Raw genomic sequence first — 12,714 nt, forward strand, 5'->3', positions numbered from 1 at the left:
GCAAGAATACTGGAGCACGTTGCCATTTCCTTCTCCAGGGACCTTCCTGACCCAGGAATTGAATTTGCATCTCCTGTTTGGCAGGCGGATTCTTTACCACTGAGCCACCTGGGAAGTCTCTAAATAATTAGTGACAGTAACAGTAAGTCCTGGGTATTCTGATTTTAAGTCTAGTACTTAGAACCTCTAGTCTGATGGAATTTGAAGTCATATTGTCTTCTGAATATTTATGAATGTATCATGAAAATGAATTTGATAGAAAGTTGACTGATCTTACTCTTTCCTATTGTGACATTAAAAATCATGATTTGTGTTTTCTGCTTCTACTTCTGTGTAAGTTTTCCCACTTCAGACCTCAACTTGAATATCTTTTCAGATTTTTATTTTTATTCTAAATGTAATCAGAAGTTCAACAGAACAGATTTTATGTAGAGAAAAAGCAATAGTGTTCATATGAATTGTTTTCATCTTTCTATGTTGCCGTGAAAAAGGCACGGTAGTCCAGGTGTGAATCTGGTTTTGTTGGGGGTATTTTGAAAAGGAAAATGTCTCCCACTGTAAATGGATAGTATCTGTTCAGCTAAGGCTGTGAATAAATAATGAGGCAAATATAGATTTCATTATCCAAATAAGTTTGAGTATATGGGGAAAGGCTCATTCTGTTTTTTGTACAATCATCTGGATAAACTGGGAAACAATGTTGGGTTAATTAATATACAAAATAATACCTTTGATGCATGAATGAAGGTGTTCATATGAATAGATGTGCAAACAGGTGAGAGTATTCATCTAGCTCTTGTATTCGCCTGTAATTTTGACTCATTCCCTATGAGGACTCAGGATAGGGGTCAGCTTACTTTTTTAGACACAGCTCTGTACCAGCTTCAGTGACTTTGGCTTGTCACTTTGCTGTTTATGAACTCTGAGACCTCTGGGGGGCATTCTTTAAGCACTTGGTTTTCCTTTCACTGGTATTATAATACCTGCTCCCTACCTTTCTTAAATGAGTATTAGAACACTTATCAGGATATATAGGGTAACATCCCCCATGAGAAAGCAATTTGGAACCTTCAAAGTGGTTTCATTATAGAGAAGAAGCTCTGAAAATGTGTTTTAACACGGTAAGAACTGATGGTGGCTAAAACTGCAACTGCTCATGGGGAAAATTGGAGAAGGATGTTGCAAATGTTGCAGACATCTATTCTATTCTGGACTGAAACAGCAAAATCAATCTGTGCTTTGTTTATTTGAGATCCGGTTTTGTGGTCACACTTCCCTGGTGGTTCAGATGATAAAGAATCTGCCTGCAATGTGGGAGACCTGGGTTTGAACCCTGGGGTGGGAAGATCCCCTGAAGAAGGGACTGGCTACCCACTCCAGTGTACTTGCCCGGAAAATTCCATGGACAGAGGAGCCTGGTGGGCTACAGTCCATGGGCTTGCAAAGAGTCAGACACGACTGAGCAACTAACATGACTTTGAGCATGCCTTTGAGATCATACTTGCAGTTCATTTGAAGGGACTGATGGACACATCCTTCATTTTTAGGAAAACTGTCAAGCAGAAGGGGTGCTGGGATAAAGATTTGGGTAGCTGGCCCTTTAGTTTGGTTTTGATGTAAAGAGAGGGAGACCGGGTTGTGGTGATTAAAGGACAAGCATTCTGGTCTACTTTTCTGGTTGTTGTACCAATCTGTTACATGATCTTAGGCAAATACATTTATGTTCCTGTAAGGGGCTGGTATTCATTTGAACTTCACTAGCTGTGGTGAGTTTTAGTTGATGTTGGCAAAACAGTCTGTGTTCCCAGGTTGACACATTCTATACGAAGTGCTGTGTTGTTTTATTTCAGAGATAGGAACTAGAGGTTCTGAATTTCCTCCTGTTTTTCTGGCTCTATCTCATAATTTCAGACACAGAACAATAAAGCACCGCTGAAAGTAATGAACAGTCTTTATTGAGGTAAATGAAGATGACCCTGACAGTTTCAATATATTAATCAAATGATATTGCTGTTTTAACTACATCTCAATCAGACGCTTCCTTGAGATTAAATGGAAAACCCACTATGACTTTCAACAGGAAGATCATGTGAAAAAGTAAAACGTAGCTATTCTTGGATGTTTTTAGGGAAGGTATTTTTAAAATAATCCTTAATTATATCCTTCATATGGCATTTGTTATAAATGCTTGATGAAACACTGTAGGCAGAAATATTGTAAAAAATAGGGGGAAATAAGCCAATTTCTCCTCAAAATATACGTGGTAATCCACATCTATGAGCCAGGGGGTCATTTACTGAGTTTCTACTATATACCCAGAATTGGAACCTGAAATGGTTTGACTTAAATTTTTAATTTATCAAGGGTGGGTGTTTTTAATCCCACAATTTCCAGTTAGACCTTATTTCACTTGAAAAGATAAATGTTTTATCAGACCTACAAAGAGCTATGTAACATTTGACATTGTAAAAATCACAATGGATGGGTTATAAATAATTTGGAGTACCAAGTTTTGCGTAGTATCCACAGCATTCAAAAATAAATCCTGGGGCAGGACTTCTGGCTATGGCCAAGTAAGGAGGTCAGCAAACCCTGTCTTTAAAAAAGCAAACATAAAATTGAACAGAATGAACAAAAACAATCATTTCATTTCCAGTGCACTAGAAATTGAATAAATGCATAAAACAATCTGAGAAATGTTTATACTAGAACAATCGCTGAACTTCTATTAAGAATAGTGGGCGTTTGTGGAATTCTTGCCTGGGGCTCTGCACCCATTCCTTGCCCCAGTTGTTGTGGAGGTTCTGGGGGTGGGGAGACCATCGTCCATAAGGACTGGCAGGATGCTGCTGTGGTCAAAGAGAACTCACTTGATTTGGAATAATGGGCAACACTCATGACCAGTGGTGGGCATGATTTTGGTGGCTGGCGACTGGGGAGGGCCAGTGACTCTGTTTTCTTGAGGTTGCAGTCCTGGTTGGAGAAGGCATATTTCTAGATGAGGCTGCCCACATATGCAGCAGACAACCTAGAGCCAAGCTAACTTTGCACTCCTGGCCAATCCTGAGGCTGAGCACATGCATAGAGGAAATGAAGGGCAGGTGGAGAGCCAAAGCTGAGATCCTCTTGAAGATGGCCTGAACTTTGAGGGTACGCTAGTCCTTTGAGGGTACTCTACCTGTATCCACAGATAGATCGATCAGCAGAGAATGGAAGTCTTACTGGGTTGGGCTGTTTGATCACAGTATCGGTCAAATCATTAGCCAGTCATTAAGCTCTGCAGACACAGGGGTGACAACTAGGAAGTCAAGATTAAAAATAAAAGCAAGAATTAAAAAAGAAAACAAAACAGAAAGAAGACATCATTGACCTCACCCTACAGAGGTGGTAGATTTCACAGAATTAATCCAGGCAAATTATTAAACAAGAAATAAACAGAAACAAAGAAACACATACACACACAAAATGTTCAGGGGGAAAATATAACAATCCAGAAATGCTACAATAAATTCATCTCTAATGTCCATTTTCAACAAAATATTGTGGGATATGCAAAGAAAGAAGGAAGCTTTTACCCTATACTCAAGAGTAAAAGCAGTTCATAAAAAGTGTCCCAATTATAGTAAAGTTGAAATTAATTGATGTAATATACTACATTATTAGAATGAAGAATAAAAGCATTTTCATCTCAATAAATGTAGACAAAAAACTTTGGCCACTTGATGCAAAAAGCCAACTCATTGGAAAAGACCCTGATGCTGGGAAAGATTGAGGGCAAGAGAAGGGGGCAATAGAGGAGGAGATGGTTGGATGGCATCACCGACTCAGTGAACATGAATTTGAGCAAATTCTAGGAGGTAGTGAAGGACAGGGAAGTCCTGCAGGCTGCAGTCCGTGGGGTCACAAAGAGTCAGACACAACTGAATGACTGAACAACAGCATGTAGAAAACGCATTTGACAAAACCCAGGACCCAGCCATGATAAGGACTCTCAACAAACGAGGAATGAAAGAGAACTTCCTTACCTGATAAAAAGCACCTACAAAAAACCTGCAGCTAATAACATCATACAGAAGACTGAAAGATGAGATGCTTTCCCCCTAAGAGAGAGAACAAGGCAAAGATGTTTGCTCTTGCCACTTCTATTCAGTATTGAATATTGAATATCAGTATTATTGAATATTCTATTCAACAGTTATTCAGTAAGTTCTAGGCAATGCAGCAAGGCAAAAATAAAAGCATCAAAAATGGAGAATTTATTTGCAGATTATTTGATCCTGTAAGTAGAAAATCTACAAAAATCCATGGGATCCACAAAAAAACTATTCGAATTTATAAAAGAGTTCAACAAGGTTGCAAAGTACAGCATTAATTTATTAAAAAACTTTCAGTTTCTCTTATAAGCAGCAAATAGTTTTAAAATTAAATTGATACTATTCCCAATAGTATAAAAAATGAAAGTCTTAGAAATACAGCTAATAGAAGTTTAAGACTTGTGCACTGAAAACTATAAAATATGACTGAAAGAAATTAAAGACCTTCATAAATGGAGAGCATTCCAGTTCATACACTAGGAGACTAAATATTGTCAAGATGGCAGTTCTCCCAAATTGATCCATAAATTCAGTGCAATCCCTGTATGAAAATCCCAGCTAGATTTTTTTTTTAGAAATTGACAAGCTGACTCTCAAATTTATTGGGAAATGTAATGGACCTATGATAGCTAAAACTGTTTTGAAAAAGATGAACAAAGCTGGAAGACTTACTCTACTCCATACAGTATTTCAAAACGTACTATAAAGTCAGAATATTCAAGAAGATGTGTTATTGGTGTAATAATAGGTATATGGAACAGAACTGAGAATCCAGAAATAAATTCTTACGTTCTAAACTTCCAGTAATACTATTTTCAAGGACAAGATTTATGTTGTAAATACAGTAATTGATATTAATATTATCATTTAAAGCTAGTGAATGTCTTTGTTACTATACATATATCTTTTAGCACATGTGAGTCATAATCATTAAAAATGACCAGATTTTGTTATTTATTATATGTGGTTTTTAGGTTTATCCAGGTAAGTAAATACTAAGATTTCTGGGTTGTGGGGTTAGTTACTCATATAGCTATAAAAGTTGTAGTTAATAGAACTTCAGACTATGAAAAGTATGAAACAAAATGGAAAAAAATATTTAATTACTTCATGTTAGAGCCAAATAATTAATATCTTCTAATTCTATCCTGTTTATTTTCTGACAGTCCTGATTTTCTTTTCTTTTACCTGCCAATTTTCTCTAAAATATTAGCATTTAAAATATTTAAATTATTCTTTTTTACATTTCATTGAAGTGTACCTTCAGAAAAGTGCATGATCTCAATTTATAACAATGAATTTTCACATAATGAACACAGTATTGTCACCCACACCAAGATTAAGAAATAGAGTATTACCAAAAACCCAAAAGTTCTGTGCACTTTTCCAGTACTTACTACATCCCCCCAGAAGTAACCACCATCAAAACTTTAAAACATTTTTTATCTTATTGTGAATAGAATGCTTAATATGACATCCACCTCTTAACAAAATTTTTAGTGTATCATGCAGTATTGCTAACCATAAGCACGTTGTTGTATAGCAGATCTATAGAATTTATTCGTCTTGTTTGACTGAAGCTTGACCCTCTTTGAATAGCAACTCCCCATATTCCTCCCCACTCCCAGTTCCTAACAACCACCATTCCATTCATTATTCTAAAAATCTGTCTATTTTAGATACCTCATATAAGTGAAATTATGAAGTATTTTTCCTTTTATGCCTGGCTTATTCCACTTGGCTTAAGGTTCTCAAGGCTTATCCATAATGTCACATATTGCAGAATTTCCTACTTTTTAGAGGCCGAATAGTATTCCACTGTATTATACACCACGTTTCCTTTATATATTTATCCACGATGCACCTTTCGGTTATTTCCACATCTTGGCTGTTGTGAATATACTGCAGTGAACATGAAAATGCTAATATATCTCCAAGATCCTAATTTCAGTTCTTTTGGATAAACGTCCAGAGGTGAGATTGCTGATCATATGAAAGTGCGTATTTTTATATTTGGGAGAACTTTCATACTATTTTCCATAGCCTCTGCACAATTTCTAATCCCACCAACAGTGTGAAAAAGTTCCAACTTCCCCATGTCATTGTCAACACTTGTCTTTTGTTTTTTGTTAAGAGGCATCCTCACAGGTGTCAGGTGATATCTCACTGTGGTTTGAATTTGTGTTGTTCAGATGAGTATAATGAGTGTCTTTTTTAGGTGTCCGTTGGCTATTTGCATGTTTTCTTTTCTTTTTTTTTTATTTGCATGTTTTCTAAGAAGAAATGTCTATTCATGTGTTTAGCCCATTTTTAAATTGAGCTATTAGTATTTTTTCTGTTGCGTTGTAGGAGTTACCTATATATTTTAGAAGTTAACCCCTTATCTGATATGTGGTTTGCAGATATATTCTCATATCCTGCAGGTTGCCTTTTCACTCTTTTGATTGTTTTTTTTTTGCTGTGCAGAAGCTTTTTAATTTCATGTTGTCCCATTTGTCTATCTTTGATTTTGTTACCTGTTCCTTTAGTGTCAGATCCATGAAATCATTACCAAGACTAATGTCATGAAGATTTCCCCTTATGTTTTCTTCTAGAAGGTTTATAATTTCAAGTATTTAAGTCTTTAATCCATTTTGAGTTGGTTTTTTGCATATAAGAGAAGGGTCCGGTTTCATTCTTTTCACATGGATGTCCAGTTTTCTCAATGCCATATGTTGGAATAGACTATCTCTTCCCCAATTGGGTATTCTTGGCACCTTTCTTGAATACCAGTTGTTGACTGTTTATGTATGAATTTATTTCTAGGCTCTTTATTCCATTGGTAGCTGTATGTCTGTCTTTATGCCAGTACTATACTGTTTTTATTATTGTAGCTTTGTAAGATTTTGAAATGAGGAAGTATGGTGCATCCAGCTTTGTTCTTCTTTCTCAAGATTGATATGGCTATTCAGGGTCTGTTGTGGTTCCATAGGAATTTTAGGATTCTATATCCCTAAGAGATGCCATTGGAATTTTGATAGAGTTTGTTTTGAATTTATAGATTGCTTTGGGTAGTTAAATTATCCTTGAAGTAAATACTTTGTGTGTGTGTGTGTGTGTGTGTGTGTGTGTAGGCAGGAAGCAGTGATGCTGAGTGCAGGAGTGAGATAAAATTATTAAAATACCAGACTCAGAGTTATAGCATTAACATGTTCATGTGTTGTCTGCTGTGATCTAGCTCCCTAAAGGCCTTGGACTGTAAATTTTCAGAGAAAATGAGTACCTGAGTGTGCCCATAGCATCTGGATGGAAAGCCAGTCAGATTATGTGTCCTTTGTATAATAGCAAGAGGAAGCTTGGCACAAATCACTTAGTGAGACTGGTGGGATAGGAAGTAGGTAGAGTCTCTCAGTCTTAGTGAGTCCTGTGGGCTCCGTGACTCATGGACATATAATAACATCCCAAACTGTAGAAAGTTCAGCTGAAAAGTTATATACATTCAGTGACAAGTTCAGCAGAATCTTTGTGCAGGTTTGCATAATAGAATTACCATAATAGGGATGGAGAAGGGGGAAAAGGCAGTTAAAGCCATCGAGGTATTTTGTCCTTAAATGCTGGCTCAAGGGAAGCTGATGGTTCCGATTTGCCTCGCATTCTCTCTGGGAAAGTACTCTAGAGGGCTCATTATTTCATTAATTCTCACAACGCCCTTGTGGCATAGGAAGGTGGTGTATACTATTAGGAACAATCTCGGTAATAGGACATTAATGAATCCATTTCCAATGTTCTTTTGTTGGAGGGCAGCACCTTTGGTGGTCCTGGGAGATTTGTGTCCTTGGCCAAGATTCTTGTTTCTTTGCCCTCCAGAGCCCTCCTCTGGGCTGTACTCTTGGATGGACAGTGTTCATAAATCCCAGGGAGGAAGCAGTTCTGCCGATGGAGGCGACTTGCACCTTAGTAAATCTGTACCCAGCACCTGCATCCAAGAGGCAGTCAGCGAAGGAGCAGGTTCAGTGAGCACCACCGCTCTGAGAGCAGAGCAGAGCTGGGTGATTCTCCAAGGAATGCACAGGATTTGAAAATGATCACCCTCGGTTTAATAGAGGGTAAGACAAGGACATGTTTATCTCACTTCCCCATCCAAGAATCTAGCTCCTTAGTTGGGAATTGCTTGCCAATCAAGAGTTCTTAACTCAATTTTTTTGAGATAAAAATTACATACAAGCAATGTACCAATTTTAAGTGCCCAGTTTGAGCTTTGACAAATGCATACACTCAAGTAGCCACTTACACTATCCACGATATATACTATTTCCACTATCCCAAAATGCTCTTTCTTGCCCCTTCCTGTCCTTGTCTTGTGTAAGTTTAAGCCAGGACAGCTAAAGAACTGAAGTGATTTGTAAACAGCAGTTTAATGGAAGCCTTTAATGGACTCAGACTTTGCGATTCGCTCCAGCTCATGAAAAGGGAATTTATACTTGTCTGGAAAAAACTGTTAAAACACAGCAAAAATAAACCTTAAGAATTAAGTGTGGGACAACTCTTCAGAGGCTCCCTGCTCCCCACCCTCCACAGTGTGCTTTTAATTAGCTGCCATTTTTGTTAGGCCAAAAGGTCTATCAATGTAGTAATTGTGGGACAGCCCACCATTTCACAGAAGACTGACACTGGGCAAAGAGGTTACAAAAGAGAAGGCACCAGAAGCCCGGTGAGGGTTGGAGAAGACTCCGTAAACTTATAACTCTGTGTTTCTTCCTGAGACCTTCCATGTTGCAAATGAAGATGACTGTGAAGGGAGGCAACATGATTCCCAAGCCCAAGAGGAGAGGAACTGACTCGTAATTTTGACATGCTAGGGACATGGAGAGGCTGATTTCTTCTTCAGCTTCCTGTGGACAACGTAAAGAACAGAAAAGAGCCTTCTGGGCGTCCAGAGGTGAGGCGTGGCATTTCCATCACAGAACAAACACGGGGTGACATCATAGCAGCAGAGCTCTGTGGTGACTGACGGGATCCAGAGGCAACAGGCTGACTGTGTTCCTGCTTGACCACAGCTCCCGGTCAGTCATTTTCTTCGAGGTCGTTGGCTCATGTGAAACTGCTGACCAGGATACCTCAAATTATGCCCATGTGTTTATAAACGGTCATCCCCTTGGGGGAGAGAGAGAAAGGGAGAATAGTGCTTGTTTTAAAAGAAACCTTAATGTAGGGCAGACAAGTGGCTAATTTATCCATTTATCTTTGAACATGAAGGGAAAGAAGCCTTTCCCCCTTACCCCCCCGCCGCCTGAAGACTCCACAGTGTCTACCTCACATATCACTTCTCAGCCTTTTCAAACTGGCAGGTCGGCAGCCCTCAGGTTGATAGTGCAGAAGTGCTAAGTGCGTTTGATTGGTATCATTACTGGTCCCTAGTAATTGATTACTGTCCATGGTGAAATATGCTGGGCAAGCACACAGCCAATAGCAATCACTTAATCCATCATGGCTGTTTGTTCCTCATCTCCTGAGACCTACCAGCCCCATGCTATTCGACCCCACCAGGCAAATTGCCGATGACTGTTTTGTGTGTACAATTTACTGTGTATTCACTGCGTTTCCTGTGTTAACCAAAACCACTAGCTTTAGTGAAGAGGGAAATACAGGGGGTGGTTCTCACTTGGCAGTGTCAAGTTCACTCTCTGGCTAACCTCTTTGGCCTCCTTTTCATGGAGCTTTGTGATTCATTGGCCTTGGTTTTGTTGCTTTAAAAAAAAAAAAGAGTCAATTGGCATAGTGGTTGTATGAGGAATATTAATTGTAAAACGGGAGATAGGTTGATTGGAGAAAGATCCCGGAGGGTTGTTTGTAATGCAGATTTTCTAGAAACAAGAAGTGGAGAATAATGAATAACAACCAGAACTAATCAGTTTCCTGCGTGTGTGCGTGCGCGTGTGTTTAATCCAGTGATAATGACGAAAAGTAGTTATAAAAAGAGGTAGGAATTCAGTGGCTGCACCATTTTCTCGGCTTCTTTCCAAGATGCTTTATCCTTGGATCTTGGCAAATATGCTTGTTCGTGACATATACTAAGGAACTTTGATACTCAAGCCAAGGGAACAATGATGGGAGGGGTAGGAGTTCAGCTGGGCGGAGAAGAATAAAGAAATGACTGTCACGTGTGACGGTACTCTGATGACAAGTGATAATGCTGCCTGTGACCAAAATCAGAGAAAGCACAGTTTATACTCAGCAGTCTCTAGGCAAATAAATGAGAGCCAAGGAAGGTAGAAAGCGCGCGTTGGTCTGCTCTTCTGGCTCATCCTGACGCTGCTTTCAGTCAAACTGGAAGAAACGATGTGATAGGTGCTACTAGGTCCAAGAGTGAACTTGGGAAGCCAGCAGAGGTGAGACTGGAAAGAGCATGAAGTGTCACCTTAGAGACAGCAGAGAGATGCAGTCTCTTTTTATAGTGACCCTGCAAGAGCTTGTATCCTGAAACTCACAGAAATTGTAAGGATCTCCGAGTAGATATTTTTGGGTGTTTTTTGTTTGTTTCAACACTTCTTGGGGAAGTCATGCTGATTCCCCACAAACTAGGGCAAATATGTGCATGTGTGCTGTGCTCCCGAATGAGGCTTTTTAGGACCTACCTCCCGACACATGGTCATTTCTAGAGAGCATGGAATCCTAGTCCTTGTACATATTCATTCCTCATTTGGGGCCTCTTAGCTGAATGACATGGACAGCTGGTTTAAGTGATTCCCAAGTTATGCATGTTTCACTGTTGATCACAATTCATTTTAGCTCAAATAAATAGATGAAACACATCTAGAAGCATTGACATTTTATTGTGTGCTGCAAGACTTGAGTCATTGCAAAGTATGAGCTCATCCTTCTCCTTATGATCCAACATGTGAAGTTGTTGATGATTTGAGGATCTTTGAGACTTGATCTTTCTTTCTCCAGAGCTCTGTTCCCCAACAAGATTTCCCTTTCCTGGAGTCTAGTGGTACAGTCCTCCTTCTCACTCTTGAGTCACTTGACACTGAGAACCAAAATAGCAATCAGTAACTTCAGCTCTGTTGCTGGAAACTTCTAGATCAAGCCTGTGCTCTGCTAATACCCGTCACTCTTCTGTACTTATTTACCACTCTGCAGTGGTGAACACTATGAACCCGCCCCTCTCTATAAAAGCATTGGTGTTCGAACTGGTTTGAAAAGGTTACATACTGTATGACTCTATGACAGCCTGTAAAAAGCAGAACTATAAACAGAATAGCGGTTGCCAAGTATTTGAGGGGAAGAGAGATTGAATAGGTGTGCCATAGGGGATTTTTTAGGGTGGTGAGCTATTCTTTCTCTGATGCTGGAGTGATGGAGACTTGACACTGAATTTGTGAAGACCTATTGAACTTGGCAGCACAAAGAGTGAAGCTTAATGTATACAAATTATATACACATATATGTGTTTAGGGAGTCACAAGATCTGGGAATAGAATTCGGATTGTGGCAAAAGAATCTGTTTCAAATATATGAAATAACTTTACTCATGGGAGTGGAGGATAAGGTGCTGACCAAGTAGCTTTATAATGGTGAAGACTGCAACAGTCAAGGCTAAAGGATCCACATGTAAGCGCTGTACTCTGATAGTTTTCCCCGAGATTAACGATCTGAAACAACTACTGTTGAACAATTAAGTAAGTGAATGGTGGATTGTGGGAGGCAGATTTCTCACTGTTGAAGTGAAGGGTTACAGTGAAGTAAGAGAAGGCTAGAATGATCCATATGACGATAGAGGTAGACATTAGTATGAATTCATGTTGGGTATACCATAGATACATTTGCATACAAATAGAAACATTTATAGATGTGTGTATATACATCTTGGGCTTCCCTTGTGGCTCAGCTGGTAAAGAATCTGCCTGTGATGCTGGAGACCTGGGTTCGATCCCTGGGTTGGAAAGATGCCCTGGAGAAGGGAAAGGCTACCCACTCCAGTATTCTGGCCTAGAGAATTCTGTGGACAGTCCATGGGGTCACAAAGAGTCAGACATGACTGAGCAACTTTATATATATATATTTTATATATATATATATAATTTTTTTTAACCTTACATCTTACTATACTAATTTACAGTCGTTTGCTCTATCAGTTGAGAGGGCCTAGAAATGATACCCTAGTTAACAATGAGCACATCTAGTGCTCAGATCTTGGTTTCTAATACCAGTCTCCAGTCAGAGGAACCAGGGCTTCTTGAAGAAATGGCTGATTCTAGGGCTGGAGCAGAAGGTATAGAAGATGAGCCTGGAAATTTTTGTAATGTCAAGAAGTAAGAAAGTGTTTAAAAAAAAAAAAAAACAACCACAATACTGGGGGTATGCCAGAGGGACACAGGAGCCAACCAAAAGAGCTCCAAATGGCCAACACTGGAACAATCCAAACAGCAAAATAAATAAAATAGCACTGGATTATAACCCAAAGTATAAAATAAACATTCACGAGTTCATACTGATATAAATAAACGATTGAATAAATAAATAAATGGGGAGAAAGTCAGATCTCCTGCACAGAGGAATTCCAAATCATTTATGGAAATACTCCACTGAGAAGGAAGTGGAACATAACCTCCCACTCTGTAGCTGTGTTCACCGACTC

General features: G+C 39.0%; 1 protein-coding gene across 1 annotated transcript in view; it reads left to right on the forward strand.

Annotated features, from left to right (window-relative positions):
* MAML3 (mastermind like transcriptional coactivator 3) overlaps positions 1–12,714 on the forward strand; it is a 447,607-nt gene that overhangs the window by 155,530 nt on the left and 279,363 nt on the right. The window lies entirely within an intron of this gene.

This window comes from Cervus canadensis, chromosome 1, assembly GCF_019320065.1.
Source record: "Cervus canadensis isolate Bull #8, Minnesota chromosome 1, ASM1932006v1, whole genome shotgun sequence".
NCBI lineage: Eukaryota > Metazoa > Chordata > Mammalia > Artiodactyla > Cervidae > Cervus > Cervus canadensis.